The following is a 19700-nucleotide window of genomic DNA, read 5'->3' as shown; positions in this document are numbered from 1 at the left end:
TTCTGATGGAGGGGCCTCCCCTCCCCCAACTTCCCACCCAGGACCTAACACTGTTTAATTTTCAGCCTTCCCACACACCAGCTCAATCCTCCAGCCAGCCTAAAAATTGAGGTTGGGCGGAAATGGCCCTAATTGGCCACTTAAGGGCCTCAATTGAGGCAAGGGCGGTCTTCTTGTCCAAGGCCTCACCCGCCCCAGCATAAAATCGCTGTGTGGTCAGGGCAGGCGAGAACCTGGAGGGAATCCCATTCCTTCAATTTCTGAAAACCCGAAGTTCAGGATTCTGAAACCCTGAAAACCCACCGGTGGGGGAGCGTAAAATTCTGGCCATGGTGCTGGGAGGAAACACATCAGAGGTCTTTTGAGAAAATCAAAGAGATGGTGATATCACCTGTTATTTTGGCTTACTATGACCCAGAAATACCTATTATCATTGCTGCAGATGCAGTTTCTACAGGATTGGGAGCTATGATCTTTCAGATACAAATGAATGGGAAGCATAGTCCAGTTTACTGTGCAACCTGTTCACTGACAGAGACTAGTAATATGCAGTGGTAGAGAAAGAGGCATTAGTTGCTACACGGGCTGGTGAAAAGTTTGCAGATATATTCTTGGTCTCCACTTCGACACAGAGACAGACCACAAATTCTTAGTGACACTCTTAAATTCTAAGGAGTTAACAAAAATGCCTCCACAAGTACAATTCAGACTGAGGATGGTAAAGTTTGATGCAAATACAGAATATGTTCGGGGAAAAGAGCAGAGTACAGCAGATGCTTTGTCCTGTATCTCAGTGGCAAGGCCCGAACAGGATGATTTAGCCTTCGTTGAAGAGATAGAAATCTTTGCACTAGCAACAACCACAACTATACCAGCAACAGCTCAGCAACTGAATGAAATTGGAGGTGAACAGAAATCTGATGAAGAATGTGCTTAGGTCAGAGAGTACTCCGTGACAGGATGGCCAGCATATATGCCGCACAATCCCATTTCAGACAGTACTATGACGAGAGGACACCTCGGTGTAGTTGATGATTTATTCATCTATGATCAGAGATTAGTTATTCTGAGAGTTCTGGGACTCAATATACTGCAGCAATTGCACCGAGGACATTTGGGCATCACAAAATGTTGAGCCAGAGCAAGTTATTCTGTTTGGTGGACAGGTCCCTTAAAATTGTTGGATGAAATGATAGCAAGCTGCTTTACTTGTGCTATTCACTGTGCTATTCATTGTCAGGTGACAAGAGAACTGTTGATGTCATCTTTTTTTCCATCAAGACTATGGGAACATCTTGGGATGGATCTTTTTAAACACAGAGATAAAATGTTTTAGTTCACAGTAGACTACTACTCAAGATGGATAGAACTCCAGCAACTGCAGGGTCACACCTCTGAAGCAGCAATTACATTGTTGACGGAGGTATTTGTAACACATGGAATCCCAGATCTTGTAATCTTGGACAACGGACTGCAGTTCACCAATGAATACTTTAAAGAGTTCATGGTAGTACGGATTTGTCCAAAATGGTTTAGCATAATGTGAACTCCTAAAGGGAAGAGGAATGAGTACTCAATTTCCTACTCTCCCACACATACTCATGCTGTATGTAGTAGCCGATGACTTGGAGAACCTGAGGGAGAAAGAATATGAGTATTGTTTCAGCCAGATGTGCAACTATGGCAACGACACAAAGCATGCAACCTACCAAACTTTCAACCAGGAGAGCCAGTTTGGATTTGAGACCAAGCTTGTTATGGACAAATGGTTGAACAGACACTCCATTCACAGCCCTACCTTATCCAAACAGATAACGGTACAATGAGATGGAACAGATGTGCACTAGCTGCCACACAGAAGCACCTCCTACACAGTCGAAGCAATCATCTACAAAACCGAACAGATCAGAGATGCTGCATTCATTGAGAGATCCAGAAGACTGCCAGTCTGGTGAACCTGAGTCATCTACAAATGCTCCTTCTGCTCAACAGAGCCTGAGGGATCACTCACAGGACTCAAATCCCCAATCTCCTCCAAAGGAGCAGAGGATCCTTTTGGGTAAACTAGTGAAGCCAGCACAGCAGTTGTTCCTATAAAAAAAATGGAAGTCAGAGACTTGGGGGGGTGGGGGTGAGTTGTAGTATAACGGGGAGAATTAGACAATTGGGGGGAGATGTAGTATGAGTGGTCAATTCTAACTGGTGATACACTAATGAGACAGTATAGATCATCACAGAAAGTGATGCAATATCTCTTGATCTTGCTCTCTCTCTTGTACAACCTCATGGTAAGATGTAGCCTGCAGTAAGAGATGTTCCAGTGGGATTAACACCCTACTTACCTCAGCAGACTCTGTAAATAATCTGTTAGCACAACATGACCAAGAATATTAAAATTGGATAAAACCCCTAGCATAGTGGTACCCTCAGTCTTGGAGGCAAAGAAAATTGACACAATGTGTTGGATGTTGCCCCCTCCCACCCCCACCGAAGTTGGGAACAGAAGCGGGGGTGTCCTGAAATTACTCACACTGGCTAGTCTGTCATTTTCAGGATACTGTTTCCGGCACCAGCAATATTCACCACTCTCCTCCCTATTGGGGCCAATTTAATTAGTTAGAAAACCCTTTATGAGGCAAGGGTAAAATATTTGAAGAGGCGCATGTTTTTCAGGGGCTGTCAGTTTCTAATCAGCTGAAGCGAGACAGATACAGAATGGGGAGTCAGTCAAGGTTTCCCCAGGTGTCACCCCTGCCCCATAGGAGGTTCAGCAGGGCAATAAGGGACTGTGAATTTTGTAAGGAGGAGTCCTTGGCACTAAGGAGGTGGCAGAGAGTGGGCACTCAGCACTTGGGCATTGAACAGGGTTGTCACATCCCTGTCATCACGGGGCAGAAGATCAGGGGCCAAGGCTGTCAATCATAATAGGGCGGCCACCTGTCCAAAAGGAAGGTTGCAGTTGGCAAATGGGGAGTGGCTATCAGATATTTGGCCTAGTGATGATGAGGGTCAACACCCTTTTCAAGAAAGGTGGAGCCCTGAGCAGCAGGAGAGTACGGGAGAGGAAAGAGGGGCAGCAAGGCAATGGAGATCATACCCTTAACAGAGCTCTGTGTGTGGTAGTAGACGCTAAGTAGAGATGATTGATACTCAGTGCTGCAGGAGACTGTGACTCTCCAGGCAGGTGGTCACAGACACCTGTGACTCGTCACCAAAAACCTTGCATTTTGCAACACTGGTCCCAATGCCCTGCTAGTGACCGTTAAAGTTACTGTGCACTTGAACTTCTTTGCTTCTGACTCCTTCCAAGTATCAATTGCAGCCTTAGTGGTATCTCACAAATGGCAGCACACCACTGCATCTTGATGGTCACTAATGACCTCTTTGCCAGAGCTAGACAATACGTTAATTTCACAACAGATGTGGCAAGATAGATGGCATTGGGTCTCACAGCCATTGCTGGACTCTTTCATGGGCATGGCTTCATCAATTGCAGCTATATGGTCATCAAGGCACCTGGCGATGGCCCAATCAGATTCATTAACAGGAAGAGCTTCCATTCCCTCATAGACCTGTTGGCCTGTGACCACAGCTAGAGCTTTCTCTGTGTATTTACTCGCTCTCCTTGCTGCTGCCATGACTTCATCCTCCGGAAGTCCAGGCTGCCTCACGTCTTCATTCCAACTCCCTATATGTGTGGATGGATCCGAGGGGACAAAGGAGATTCCTTGAAGAGATAGCTACTTAATCCTCTACGGGAGCCCCGGACAGAGACATAGAGATCATACAACCAATACCACCTGCTCAGCAGGCCAACCATTGAGCAGGACATCAGACTTTTGAAGATGCATTTCCAGTGCCTGGTCTGGTTCGCTGGCACCCTCCAATACCATCCTGTAAGAGTCTCGCTCACTTGTGGTGTTGTGCTATGCTCTCCATTATATGTCCCTGCAGTGAAGTGTGTATCTGGAAGAAGACCGCTCAGCTCATCTGGGCAAGCTGATCAGGACAAAAGCAGGAGCAGGAAGTGAGAGAGGAGGCAGAGCGAGATGACATTGAATAGAGAGGTGCCCCTGCTGCATGATGAGTTGGTCTCCTCCTGCCACTCTCTGGGAAGACGACTTCCCTCCTCTCCCTCGCTGCCTCCAGCATTAGATCCAGGTTGGCATCAAGAAGTAAGGGTCAGCCTTGCCCTAGGTCTTGGGCCTCTGGACCCCTATGCATCTTGCTTCCCTCTGGTGTTGTGGAAGGCTTTGACACAATCAGCAGATTTCTCACTTAAGACAACCAGCAGAGTCAGTGATAGCTGCTACGGGGAATCTAAATTGGTCCTACACACCTGACCTGCATCCATTCCCATCTTCCACTGACAGGAAACCTGTCCCCATATCAATTAATGGCTTAACAATGGGGAAATCTTAACTTTAACCACTTTCCCACCAGAGGCAGGTTTCTGACTCAAAAACAAACCCAGCTCCTGTTTCCTACTTCCATGGCAAAAATTCAGCCCAATGACATGACAGTGCTATAAAAACATTTCCCATCTACCCGCTAGTCTGACATTAATAGCAGTTGTGGAGACCTTAATGATCTGACATTTTGTTCTTCAAACAGAAGGAGATTTTGTAGCTACAATTTTGCATAAAACCTTGTAGGAGCAGGACTTAGGCACAGCTTCAAAAAAAACTCTATTTTAGAATATACTGAATAAATTAAAACTCATGGGGTAACATTAATAAACAACAGGAAAGTACATAATGAAAAGGAAAAGACTTTCATTTATACCGCATCTTAACACCTTCAGGACAACCAAAAGCCATTCGGAATCAATGAATTATGTTTGGAGTGTGAGATAGAAAATTCTGTTTTTTCAGCAAGTGCAGTACCCAATTTGTGCATAGCAAGGTCCCACAACCATTAGATAGACGAATGATTCTGTTTTAACGTGATCAATATTAGCCACAACACAAGTTAATGCTGTGGAATCCTCTACAGACAGATGGGGCCTCAGTTTAACATCTCATCTGTGAGACAATAGCTGTGGCAATGTAGCACCACCTTGGTATTACACTGAAATTAAATGCTCAAGTGCTGAAGCATAGAAACTAGGAGCAGGAGTAGGCCATTCGGTCCTTTGAACCCGCTCTGCCATTCAATATGATCATGGCGGATCCTCTATCACAACGCCACATTCCTGCTTTCTCTCCATACCCCTTGATGCCCCTAATATCCACCCTCTGAGTGAAGACATTTTTCCTCATCTCAGTCCTAAATGGCCTGCCCTGTATCCTGAGACTGTGGCCTCTGGTTCTAGACTCCCCAACCAGGGGAAATATTCTCTCTGCATCTAGTTTGTCTAGCCCTGTTAGAATTTTATACATTTCAGTCAGATCCCCTCTCATCCCGGTATCAGTCTAATGAACCTTCGCTGCACTCCCTCTGCGGCAAGTATATCCTTTTTTAGGTAGGCAGACCAAAACTGTGTGTAATACTCCAGGTGTGGTCTCACCAAGGCCTTGTATAACTGCAGTAAGACACCCCTATTTCTGAACTCAAATCCTCTTGCAATGAAGGCCAACATACCATTTGCCTTCCTAATTGCTTGCTGCACCTGCCTGTTAACTTTCATTGACTGGTGTACAAGGACCCTTTGTACATCCACATTCCCAATATATCACCATTTAAATAATACCCTGCCTTTTCTGTTTTTCACACCGAAGCGTATAACTTCACATTTATCCATGTTATACTGCATCTGCCATGTGTTTGCCCACACACACAACTTGTCTAAATCGCCCTGAAGCCTCCTTGCATCCTCCTCACAACCCCACCATAGTTTTGTGTCATCAGCAAACTTGGAAATATTGCATTTGGTTTCCTCATCCAAGTCATTTATATATATTATGAATAACTGGGGCCCGAGCACTGATCCCTGCAGTACACCACTAGTCACCACCTGCCATCCAGAAAAAGACCCATTTATTCCCACTCTCTGTTTCCGGTCTGTCAACCAATTCTCAATCCATGCCAGTATATTACCCCCGATCCTATGCGCTTTAATTTTGCTCATTAGCCTCTTATGTGGGACCTTATCAAAAGCCTTCTTGAAATCCAAATAGACCACATCCACTGGTTCTCCCTTATCTATTCTACTAGTTACATCGTCAAAAAACTCCAGTAGATTAGTTAAGCATGATTTCCCTTTCGCAAACCCATGCTGACTTTGTCTAACCTGTTAATGCTTTCCAAGTGTTCTGTTACCACGTCTTTTATAATAGGCTAGCATTTTCCCCACTACTGATGTTAGGCTCACTGGTCTGTAATTCTCTGTTTTTTTTTCTCCCTTTTTTAAACAGTGGGGTTACATTTGCCACCCTCCAATCTGTAGGAACTGCTCCAGAGTCTACAGAATTTTGGAAGATGACCCCCCAATGCATCCAATATTTCCAGGGCCACTTCCTTTAGTACTCAAGGATGTAGATTATCTGGCCCTGAGGATTTTTCAGCCTTTAACCCCATTAATTTCTCGAGCACCATTTTTTTACTAATGCTGATTTTCTTCAATTCCTCCCTCTCATTAGACCCTTGGTTCTCTAACATTTCTGGGAAATTATTTGTGTCCTCTTTTGTGAAAACAGAACCAAAATATGTGTTCAATTCTTCTGCCATTTCTTTGTTCCCCATTATAATTTCCCCTGTTTCTGACTGTAAGGGATCTACTTTTGTCTTTGCTAATCTTTTCCTCTTCACATATTTATAGAAGCTTTTACAGTCGGTTTTTATGTTCCCTGCAAGTTTACTCTCATACTCCATTTTCCCCTTCTTGATCAATCTTTTTGTCCACTTTTACTGAATTAAGAGCTTCTATCTTGACGCTAACTGATGCTTAGGGCTCGTATTTCCTGGATTGCACTTTGGCAAGTGATTTTTGCAGGTTTCCGCGCTGATCTTAGTAATGGAAACTTGCACTGAAGTTTCTAGCTGAGCTCACTTGCCTAACTTAATGTAGAAACTGGTATAAGAACAGTGCCACCAATTGTTCCCTATTTGAGTTGCAACTTTCTAAAGATATTTTTTAATGTTGTATTCTCAACAAAGAATAAATACTTGCCGTGCGTGTCTGTATTGCTGTTTGAGGGGCTTTATCTTTTATAAAATCAGGGAAGCTTGCTTGTATGAAATATGAAATAGAATGCTCAGATGCTTCACAGCAGTAGTACTCCATCATCTGGCAAGGACCATCAGAATGTGCATAATTCGGAGGAGGAAGTGTGAATCTCAGTGAAATCTGGGTTTGAAAGCATTGTTGTTTAATTGAAATCCCTGACCATTTACCAATAGGCTTACTGGGAAGCAAGTTATTTGTGGTTTAGCCTCTCAAATTCTACATGCAACTGTAAAAACAATGACTCCATTGCTATATTCAGTAATAAAGATTTATTTCTATAGCTTCAACATGGTGTCAGTTTGGGCAGAATTTGAAACTAATGTCAAGAAACCATTGCAAACATTGTTGTATTCCGAGTTATTCAGAACTACCTTCTCAAATGAGATGTAGTTTCATTTTTGCTTGATACTGTTTCACAGTACTAGTGACTTTACTCTTGTCATGGTGCCTCACACTCAAGAGTGGAATTTTGTCAAGTGTGCTGTTTCCAATAGCAAAACCTGAAGTATGCACAACATCTCTCTTGCTTTTTCCCATTTCCCACATGATTATAATTAAGATTTAAAGTCCTGTGGCATGCACGAGAATCACGTGTGATTCTGTGGCAGGGCATGTTTTTCAGTGGTGAAACCCGCCATCAGCGGACAATGCTGCAGCTACAGGTGGGCTATAAGAGATCTTCATGGTCAAATAGGGAGGTTCTGCATCATGGCCAAAACTTTCCTGCCCAACCCCACTTTCCATTAACATAAGACCTAGTGAGAGCACAAAGGTGGCATGAGTAATTTTCTCAAAATTAATTTTCACTTGTAAATAATTCAAATTGCATTGGTTTCACTTTATTCGTGTGTGCATCATCGTTATTTGTTGAAACTAGCTTAGTCAGAGATCAAAAAGTGCTGGCACACATTGGAGGTTACAGGGGAACTGGGGACATTTCCTTTACTGTGAAAGAAAAAATATTGAGTTTTTAGTTCATTCTTTATCAAATATTCATGTTAGTGTCCAGAATTGTACTCGTCACTCTGTGGGACATGGCTGAACTTGCAAGCTCAGCTGGCCCTCTCTCACTGCAAAGTAGATTTTCTGAGATCACTCTCAGCAGGAATAATTGAAATGTTGTAGGTGAACTCTAAGGACCCTGCCAGCTAACATCTTGAGATGAACCGACAAGTGGACAGCACTGACACAGCCCTTTAGTCCACTTATTTTCTTACTTTTGACTGACTGTTCCCACCTCTGCCCCCAGCACTCCCAGGATGCCAGGCCCTTCCCACTTCACTCTTCCATTCCCCTGATCCCACCCTCTATCCATCCCTGGATCCCTCTTCCACACCTCCATGCCCCTGACCCCACTCCATTCCCCAGAGCTCCACCACTTACTCACTCTTGCTGGTCCTGAGCCTCCATGCAAGCTGCCATTCTCTTGCTCCCCTCCCTTCTGCCATAGATTTCAACAAGGAAAACTGCTGACCTCGGACACAACCCCACAAAGCTAACCTTTAAACAAATGAGATATGGTGTGATTCTCATGTTCCATGACTTTATCTTGAAGGTAGGACTTTGTTAAAGATAACGTAAAACTTATGACCCATCGTCAACATATCAAAATTTCGTATTCCACCTAATTCGGTCACCTCACACACCACTTTTCCTGCTCTTGTTGGATCTATAAAATCCCCCAATCAATATCTCTTTCCTCAGCTGCTGTTCTTCCTCGCTCTCTTTTGGGAAAAACATTCCAGCTGCTTAGTCCTTCTGAACATGTGCACGGGCAGGGGTTTGAAAAGTCTCTGTTGCAGCGCAACTGACAGCACATCCTAGTCAGGAACATATTTTAAAAATCACAAAGAAAAGCGCTATCAAATTCCAAAGATCTCAGTTATGCTGATATCAGATGACTTTGGGCTGTGCTGTGACAAAGTGCAAACCTGGGACAATTCTGTCCTAAGTGCGGTAGCTGGCAGGAAAAAGGACATTTTACCCGCCAGCCACAATGGTAGCTTTCATGCCATATTGTCCCAATCCCGCCGCATTAATTATGCATTCCCGGGTGTTATGCACTTGATTTTCCGGACAGGTTTCTTATTAGAAACATCAAACTTTATTTACAGGCTGCAGCAGCAGTTACATGCTTCCATCGAATCTCTTACAGGATCCACATTATCTGGAACTGCAGCAACATCAGGTACCTCTTTAAGCATAGGCAGTTCAATGTTATCTACTCCGACAGAGACATCTGTCATGTCTATCCTTGGTTGGACAGCTTCAACAGGAACCACAGGTTCTACAATGGTTACAGGTGGAACATCATTTTTTAGGTGTCTCCCCCGGGGCTGTAACCCTTGAATTAAACCTGAACCTCTGCATGGTGATTGAAGGTTTGGCTTGAAAGTATCCCTTAATGAGGTCTAACAATTCACTGAAGGTCTTCGAATTGGGGGCATTTGAGACCAACAAACTTTGGATTAAATTATAGGTTTTACTCCTGCAAATGCTTAGGAGATTGCGGTCCTCTTTTCCTCCCCCGTTATTTCATTTGCCTGGAAATAGAACCCGAGGCATTCTACATATTGACACCAATCCTCTGTGGATGGCTCAAAGGGGTCAACTCTGCCAAAATGTGGCATATCAGGCGAGTATATCTTCCTTTTCTTCTGTTTAAACAAGATACTCTCAGTCGCTGGGCAAGGGACAATGCCGGACCTGATTTATCTTCATCGCCAGTTTGTTATGTACTTGATTTTCTAGACAGGTTTCTCATTAGAAATGTCAAACTTTATTTACTGGCAGCAGCAGCAGTTACATGCTTCCATCAAGCTCCACAACTAGAATAAGAACCCACATTCTAAGGTTCTCTGCACTTACAGCTGATTCTTTCACACTGTCACAACACAAATCTTGAAGCTACAATCACTAATTCCTTATAGTTACAATTACTACACCAGGAAACTGTTTCGATAGTAGGTGGGCTGTCATTCACCCGCCACACCATCATCACACCGGGTGCCATATTTAAAGTGCAGCCACGCAAACACCTCTCAGTGCCTCCAGCCCGTCCTGTCTCAGTAGCTGGAGCTGCAAAAGCAAGCTCAGGAACATCAGGAAGGGATGTCCACTTGCACTCCTCAGATGCAAGGTACAGTGGAGGAATCCGTCCGCCTTCAGGCTGAGGTGATAGTGCGTTGGCATGCCAGTGCTGAAGTCAACACAGGTAGGATGGCAACCGCCATGGAAACCTTGGTTCAGGACATCGGTCCTGCACTGCTGCATGTGCTGAACTCCATCACTGACGCTGTACTTGGCCTCCAACAGTGTGTATGTGAGAGGGGTGCGGGGCAGCTCGATCTCACCCCAGCTACCCCTTCTCCTCAAGGAGTCAGCCAGGGGCCCTTGGGCATCCATAGGGAGGAGGATCAGCAGGTGCACACCCCAGGGCCATCCTCCCAGGTGACTCGGCGAGTGTCCGGTCCATCTGAATTCCCTCTTCCTGTGACCCCAGCAAATCTGGCTCCACAGGGCGAGGAGGGTGCCACTACCACACAGCAGGATCCTGAAAGCAGGCCAGGGCCCTCCAGATCTAGGCCCTCCAGAGGATGCCCACCAAACTCATGACAAACAGGTGTAGCACTCAGTGGGCTATCTCCACCTCCACTGTGGATGTCGGGGGAGCAGCAAGACATAGCGGCAGAATTAGCAAGGTTAGGAAGATGTAGTTGCCCACCCTGAGCACAGATGTTAATCACTTGTACATAATATTCACTATTGTAAAAAAACTCCCAAGAATGTCTCCTTACTTGTGGCTCCATGTTCTGATGAGCAGCGTTCATGTTACTCAGATGTGAAACCTTCCTTCCTGTTAAAGGCAAGGTGTCTCAGTCCAGGGCCTCTTCCCTGTGCTTTGTGCAGCCTTCAGACCAAAGTTATGGTCCGGACTCTCACTCACGGGACACATGACTGATTCCTACATCTCAATGGTGTTTGTCATTGCTGCCAGAATGTTATGGGCAGGCATCACAGAGTTCTGTCATTCTCTCTGTGTGCTCTCAGCATCTTTAAGGTGGGGATGGCCCCCAGCTCTTCAGCATCTGTGACCAGTGACGCTGTGCTCCCAAAGGGATCAGGTGCATTTAAAGTTTCGCAGCTACGTCTCCATGATATGACCATGATCACAGAGCGCAAGCAAGCTGCCCTCAGCCAGACAGGAGTCAGACATTCACAGAGGCTATGTGGAAATCTATGGACTGTCCTCACTGCACGTTGTCATCATCCTCCTGAAATCAAGTAACTATTCGGGCCTCTGCTGCATCTCCATGACGGGAGCCTTATCACAGAGGGTATGTGCGCTGCTACCAGCTAGACTGGAGTCAAACATTCACAGATGCAAGGTGAGGATCTGTGGTATCTCCTCACTGCATGTCATCATCATCCTCCACAAATCTAGCAGCTATGAGGACCTCCCGAGCAGACCTGCTTTGTCTGACCAGTGCGGGGGCCTCATCGCCGTCATTGTTGCCTGAGAGGACCTCCTCACCCTCATCCCCGTTGATGTCCTCCTCATCAGAGGAGACCCCCAGCTCCCCCAACTCCTCGTCAGTCAGGTCCTCTCCCCGTTGCAGCGCCAGGCTGTGAAGGATGCAGCAGGCGATGATGATGCATGACACCCTCTGTGGACTATATTGCAGGGTTCCACCAGACCGGTCCAGGCACCGGAACCTCATTTTCAACATCACGATGATTTGCTCCACCAAGGTGCGAGTTGCAGCATGAGTATCGTTTTACCTTCCCTCTGCTGCAGTCCGAGGCCGCCGCACTGGTGTCATCAGCCACGTTCTCTGCAGGAAGCCCTTGTCCCCAAGGAGCCATCCCTGCAGCCTCTGTGGACCCTGGATGATGTCAAGGATCTGAGTCTGACTGAGAACGTAGGAATCGAGCACATTTCCTGGGAACAGGGCACAGACCTGCAAGTTGTGTTTGTGGTGGTCATGCACCAGTTGAACATTCAACGAATGGAAGCCCTTGCGGTTGATATAGTTGACCACTTGTTGCAATGGAGATCTGAGCACCATGTGAGTGCAGTCAATGGCACCCTGGACCTGTGGGAAACCTGAGATTTGGGCAAATCCTATCGTTCTTGTATCCTGGCTTTCCTGGTCCTGGGCGAAATGCACAAAGTTATGTGCCTTCGCAAAGATGGTGTCTGTGACCTCTTGGATGCATTTGTGCGTGGATGCTTGCAATATCCCACAGAGGTCACCTGTGGAGCCCTGAAAGGAGTCACTGACGTAAAAATTGAGTGCCGTGGTCACTTTCACGGCCACGGGCAGTCGGTGCCCTCCATGTCCCCGTGGTGCCAAATCCTGCAGCAGCTGGGAGATGTGATGGACAAGTTCCCTAGACATGTGCAGTCTTCAGCGACACTGATTCTCGGTCATCTGCAGGAATGAAAGGCGGTGTCTGTAGACCCTGGATCTAGCTAGGCGCCGACCAGTAACAGCTTGTTGTGTCTTTCAGCAGCGTGTGCAGGAGCCCCAGCTGCCCCTTCTTCCTCAGGGTGCTGCTCCTCCCTCTGCCCAGCCAGGTGCCTCTATCGCTCTCTTCTCCTTTGTCTCCTCTCTCTGTATGCCACAAGGCATTTGGCTAGGTCACCAGGCTCCATGCTCCTCATGTTGTACTCCTGCAGCATGAAAGAGAGGAATGCGTTGGTTAGCTTGGGTGCTCTAAGAACCTCTCTTGGTGAAGTCTGAAGGCCCCTTAATTCATCCCAGAGAGTGCTGGTCTCCACTTGGATGGCCAGATTTTAGTGTGCTGCGTGGCTGCCTGAGACTCCACCTACCTCCGCCTCACTCCACCTGACCGATTGGCGGCAGCTTCACCCATTGGACTGCATGCTGTGCTCTCAGCTCAGGCGCAGGCATTCTCCTAACCTGCACTGCAAGGCTGCATTGTTAGCTTGAACCATGGGGGAGACTGGTCCAAACTGAAATGATGACTTTGCAACGGGCTGTGAGTGCCTCCACTAGTGACTGCTCAATGACCAGCTTTAGCAAGGAGATTGTATAATGTGCACAGTCGTCCTATTGTTCTGCAGTCCACAAAAATGCTCATTAGTTTGCAGTCTGTGCCCAACGGGTGAAAATCTTTGGAGCTCTTGGTGGCAATTTCATGCTTCTGCATTGCTTGAGTAGACCGATAGTTATATAAAAGTTTTCAAAGATAGTCCAGCCTTATACAAAACTACAAATGTTCCTGGAGCTTTCCCACAGCTGCAGCCTGTCAGCTCCATAACTTTTACACTGTATTTAAATACTCATACAGTCTAAAATGCCCTTAATATGCAACTGTAAATAATATATTTTGGAAAACAAAACATGCATATTGAAAGAAAGCAAGAGAAATACCTGCAATGCTACATGATGAAGGAATGCTTAAAAGAGGCTTGATGTCAAATAGTTGGAGGTTAGAGATGATTTGTATGAGTTGTAGTTATTCACCTGCCTTGCCACCATTCAGTCTGCAATGCCATCCACCAGCTCTTCTTACTGTGAGTGACTCTGTGGTAATTGTGCTGTCCTTTACCGCAAAGAGCTGCAATAAGCCTGTCGGAGTCAGCCAAAGAAAGTGCTTTCATGTTGAAAGAAACTGATTGCATTACGGTTGCCCATCCCAATCCCTTGAAATAAGTGCTTAGGGCAGCCTTGTTGGACAGATATTGGGAGGGCTAAGTTGGAGAGAAAAGAAAATTGCTAAATAAAAATAATGGAACAATTGTAGTTTTGAATGGTTAAATTCAACTTTAGTGGGGCCTCAAAATAGACAAAGTGGATTGGCTGCACTTTTATGCAACCTGCCCCATTCTTCTTTTTATAAACTTGAATTTCACCCCTGAAGTTTTCCTTGAAGACAGAACTAGACAAGACATGCTAAACCCCCTCCTGGTGGTGTTTGGAAAAAAACAATTAAATATGACAATTAATTGGATCGTTGTGTTGATTGTTATGGTGCTTAGTGCCTCAAGTAAATCAACCTAAATACACATGTAATAACTAATTTGTAAGAAACTAAAAATTGACAAGCTGGGATTTATTTTTAAAGGTCTACATTGTGTACTCCATCAAAATGTTTTTCCTGCTCCCATCTCACCTCCTCCTGCTTCCCCCTTCCCCCCCATTTTTCTTCCTTTTATGTGCTCAAGGTCAGGGATATTTGTGCTGGGGAGTAGAATTCTTCCCATTTCAGGCGTCCATTGTTGGCATCAAACACTTTCAGGTTATGTATAATATAGGCAGATGCTCTACTGTTCCCAATACCTCAGTTCCAGCCTTAAAAGAGCAAGCTTCATCACGTCAGGTGACATTTTTGCCATTTCCCACAAAATCAGCCTGTGGCCTCAGAGTCAGATTGTTGATTAGTGAAAAATCAGGGATGGTTTTGTATTAGAGGCCCACGCCAAGTATGGACTGGATTGAGACTGCTCAAAATACAAGATGCTTACAGTCAGCAAACAAAGGAGACTCTCATCCAATGATCTGTTTCAGTATAGCTACTAAGTTTTTAATAGTGTATCGGTAAGACTGTTTTGTGCATGATTGCAGACCTACACCATGCACTTTTTACATTTCCAGGCAAGTGTTTAACTTCTTGCTGCAGTTCCAATAGAGAGAGGCATCAAAAATTGTAAAACTCAATTTATGCCTAACTTTCATTAAATTTGATCCCATCCCATTGTCTTAAGAAAAAGCAGCAAACTAAAGGAGGTTGGACTATCAAATACTTGGGGTGTAGTCTTCTTTAAAATATTTTAGCTATTCTTTCAGAACACTGCAGAACATTATGTTGATAATTAAGTGCAGTATACACCATTGATGTAATTACAAGTGGTGGTATTGATTTTCTTAGTCCATTCATTGATAAAGGGTGGTTTCCAATTTCCAGTTTGAAATAATTCAATGGGACTAATATTTCAAAAGTAACTGCTAAGTAATCCAAACAATACTTTTATGCTAATGGGGAAGGATATAATCAAATTTCATATTGTAAATAATGTCTGTTGTGCATTTGCGACTTAAAATGTCATGAATACCACTATGCATCTCTTATCAGCTGCAGTCCTTATCTGAAATACTGAATGGAGTGAATTCTCACAAATAAAACTTGGATGGAAAAGGTTAAAAACAAAAAAATGCTTTACGTAGAAAAGCATCAGTCATGAATCATTGGATGCTTTTTCTTGCCTTGATAGAGGATGGAGAAAACTGCCTCTGACTTACTGCTTAAAGGTAGCAGTTGAAACATACTGGGCAATAGAAGCAGGAAAATGCTCAGAAACATTTGCTATCTGATAAACAGTAGCAGAAGTCAATTTATTGCACCAATCGTTAAATAATGGCACTGATTATAAGGCTGCTAACTGCAGCAGCTGTAATTGTCTGTCATAAATCTTTGTCGTCTGTGACAGCAGAACAATTAAATGAGCCATCTGCTTCAGGGCAAATGACTTTCGATAAATATCAGCTCTGCTGAAATGTACTTGGATGTGTCTCAATATTTTGGAGGGCCATTCAAGTTGCTTCCATAAATGTGAAGTTATTATTGGTTCGTATTGATTTTGCCAGCCTTATTTAACGCCAATGTGAGTGACTCAAGGCTGAGATGAATAGTGTCTTCTCCTTATCTGATCAAGTCTCTCCTCCTAAGTGCATGTTCTGGTGAAAAAATAATTACAGTTCTTTTCAGAGAATTCTGCAGAGAAATGCAACCAACAGAACTCAATAAGCCGCAGATATTTTTTAATAAAGCACGTATACAAGTGAAAATGTATTTCAGAATCTGAAGTGCTTCTTTTAAATTCGGTACTGTTAAAGTCAGTTCAATATGCTGTCAACTTAGCAATTTGTCAGTTTTTAACAGCTGTATTTGTTCAGAATATTGGCTGTTACAGAATTTGATGACCAGAATTGCATTGTGAGAAAAGCATTGAATTTGAGTGGGTGAAGTAAAGGTCATTACATTTTGGATCAGTCAATGTAAATTATATTACTAAGGCCAGGAAAGGTCTGTTGATCTCATTTAAGTTTTATGGTGAGAAATTTGAATCCTATATTGCTATTTTCTTGCTGGAGTATGATGGGCACAATTTCCCTTGGGCACAGTGGGTTTTTCATGATTGTTCTGATGGAAGTGATATTACACAAGAAATAATATTTGGCGAGAGAGAGCAAGAGAAGTAAAACATTCAGTTGACTGTCATACAGACTTGTGTGCTCCAAATTAATTATTCGAGGCAGCTCTTGTGCACAAAGGTAATTAGCCTGCCTGTGGTAAATATGTAGTGTTTCCATTGTTTGTGTTTAAGTGAACCTTATTAAATGAGGGATGCGTGGGGTGGCAGTGATGGGCAGGCAGGGAGACCGGTGGGTATACTTCTGCTTTGTATTGCATAACAGGAAAGCAGCCTTGGTCATTACTGTATCTTCAGGTCTTCCAGGAATTTGTCAGCTACAACAAGGATATTATGTTATATCTGCTAGCTCCACCACTTGGAGAAGAGGGAAATTGGACAGCACTGGATGAAACATGACCAACCCCCCGCCACCGCTCTCCCCCATCCCCCCAATTTTCGTCAGGCATTGATGGTAGATCACTACCATTTGTGGTGGGGAAATATCCAGTGGTAGTTTACCATTAAGAATGAAGGGTAAATTCTAGCTACTTCTGGTATTAGCGCTGCATCTGGTAGGTACATGGTGAAATACCCCACTCTCTTTCATTGAAAATAACTCATTGATGGCATCCTGACTAGATCCTTAAGCCCTGCGCTGACCCTGGTCACCACCTTGTGCAACTGGAGCATCTATGTACTCTGCATCTTCCTTCTCTTACTTGTCCTGCTCCTTCTCTTCCTCTGATGAGCTGTGTTCAATCAGTGCTTCACCATCTTGAAGGTTCATACCTCTCTGGAAGGCCATGTTATGAAGAGCGCAGCACCATACATGAGGCTCTTGCAGGAGTATATTGCAGGTTCCACCTGACTAGTCTCTTTGAAAGGCCGAAGACCTACTCAGTAGTTGCCCTTGTAAGCAGATGGCTTTAGTTGTTACTCCTCTATGCCTTTGTCTTGTGTTCCCCTAGAATCCACCCTCGTGGTTTGGGGAACGGAGAATAGAGCTGCAGCAGCCTGGGCTGGCAGAGGATGAGGGAGTCATGGCAACTGTCAGGAAAGCGAGCGCCCATATGAAGAAACTCTTGTTGTGGTCGCAGACTAGTTAAACATTAAGAGAATGGAACCTTTTCCTGTTGATGAATCTGACTGGCTGGTCACTTGGTGTCATATTGACTGCAATCAATGACATCTTGCACCTGGGGGAATTCAGCGATGGATGTGGAAACCACTGCACTCCATGTCTGCAAGGCTGTGAAAGTCTGGAATTGAACGTACCGTCCAGGTCTCGCAAATAGAGCATCATTAATTGCCAGATGCAATCGTGTGCAGCCATTTGCCCGATCTCACCAAGGTCCACAGCTGATTCTTGGAAGGAGCCAGAAGTGAAGAAGTTCAAGGCCACAGTGATGCAAGGTGTGAGGTCTTTGGTGACAAGGGCTCAGACCTCTGTGACCATCTGCCTGAAGAGCTGCAGTCTCCTATGGCACTGCTTTTCGTCATGTCATGGTAGCTCCATCTTTGGCGGCAGATCCTATGCAGAGGGTTTGGCCCCTGTGTCCTTCTTGTTCCTCGTCCCTTTTCTCTGCACTCCTGATGCCAGGGCTCACCCTTCCTACGGGGGATGTTTCTGCTCATCTCCACTGGACCCAGAATTTGAGTTGTTGTTCCATTGCCAGCCATTGCCTTCCTTGTACTCAGATGACCCCGTGCACACTGCACACCTCCCCCCCCCCCCCCCCCCCCCCCGCCCCCAGCACCCCACCAGCACCCCTCCATTATGTTTGCAACCTTGCCCCCTGCTCTTATGGCCCCGCAGTGCCAGGAGTGTGATGACTCCCTGCACTGCAAGAGCGCTTAATGACCATTCTCTCCACAATCTGTGCGCAACCGATGGCACCACTGCATCATTCACCCTTCCATGGGTCCCACTTAATTCCCTGGGTCGGCCATAACTGGCTCCCCAATGTGTTTCCATCTCCATGCACCTGGTCTGCCCAAGACCCAGCATGTAGCCCATGAGCCCCTGTCAAAATCTGAACTTGCCTCTCAATGAACTCTGAATGAGCTCCTTAACAATCAAATGGCAGTTTCAGATACAAACATACCTTTGTCTTACCTAGTCATATCTTGGCTATAACAGTTATTGTAAATTCAGCAATTGTTTTTCATGGCATCAAAGTGCATTTCTCTGGTTCAATGATCTGATGTTTTTCACCTGTGGTAGTGATAAAAATACAGTTCAGACTGTTTGTAGCAGCTGCAGTAGAACATTACCAGGGGCCCCATAAGGAGGGAGTTTGTGATCATAAAAACCAGCTCTCTGACAACATTTCTAAATTTAACAAAAATTGGCGAATTTCCACCATTCTTGTTGAATTCCCTGACTGCCTATCTGCATTTGTAGAGATACAATGTGGGATGGGATTTCACCTCTACTGTTGTGCAGCTGTTTCAATCCAAAAAAAAAATTATCACAAGTGGTTCATTGCAGTCCTCAGGTTGAACAATCACTCACTCAAAAGAACACACAACATTCCCAGGTTCCAAAGTCCCCAAAAATAATTTAAAAATCATCTAAAACATTCCTGTACTTTACATACCATTGACTTCAACATCCTCATTAGGCAAGATACACTGCTGTTTGTGGGAAAGGTATCCAGAAGTGCTAAATAGGCCTTGCATTAGCATCATGCAGTAACACGACTAGCCATCAAAGAGAGGGTTGGGGGACTGCTCCTCTGTCACTTGCCCACCTATGCCATTTCCAACCAAATGGCATCTCATTGGGTTTCTTTTTGCTACATTTTATACCTGACGCTTCTTTACTCATTCCCCCTCTCAAAGTCTGATAAACACTTAATGAGCTGAATTTTGCAGTCAGCAGCAAAGCAAAGGCACATGCTGCTGACCTCGGAAGAAAATGTTCCACAAAGATCCAGTGACACCTGTGGTGGGAATTTCCCCTTTCCCCGCTGCAGCTTAAATCGGCTGCCAAATCAAGGGATGTTTGGCTTGCAACAGCTATGATGCTAGCAAGCAAGTGGGCAACCAATCAAATTGAAATATTCAGACCCAGAAATTTATAAGTACTTGAAATCCTTTACTTTTAATGTAAAATTTCAGATAGCGAGATAAACATATGACTGTATTTAGAAGCTAAAATGAACAGTCTTTTAAATTTTCTTATGTTTTTAAGAATATGTAGAATTTTTAATCATTGTGGAGAAATTTGACATTCCACAAATATGAAATTAGCTTTTCAGTGCCAGTAAGGATGTTCAGCGTCATGAAGTTAGTACACTGTGTAAAGAACCTATTTTTTATTTTTCTTGGACTGTGGCTTTAAAAACTACCATGGCTGTTGTTGAA

Source organism: Cetorhinus maximus, chromosome 19, assembly GCF_964194155.1.
Source record: "Cetorhinus maximus chromosome 19, sCetMax3.hap1.1, whole genome shotgun sequence".
NCBI lineage: Eukaryota > Metazoa > Chordata > Chondrichthyes > Lamniformes > Cetorhinidae > Cetorhinus > Cetorhinus maximus.
This window is presented reverse-complemented; position numbering follows the sequence as displayed.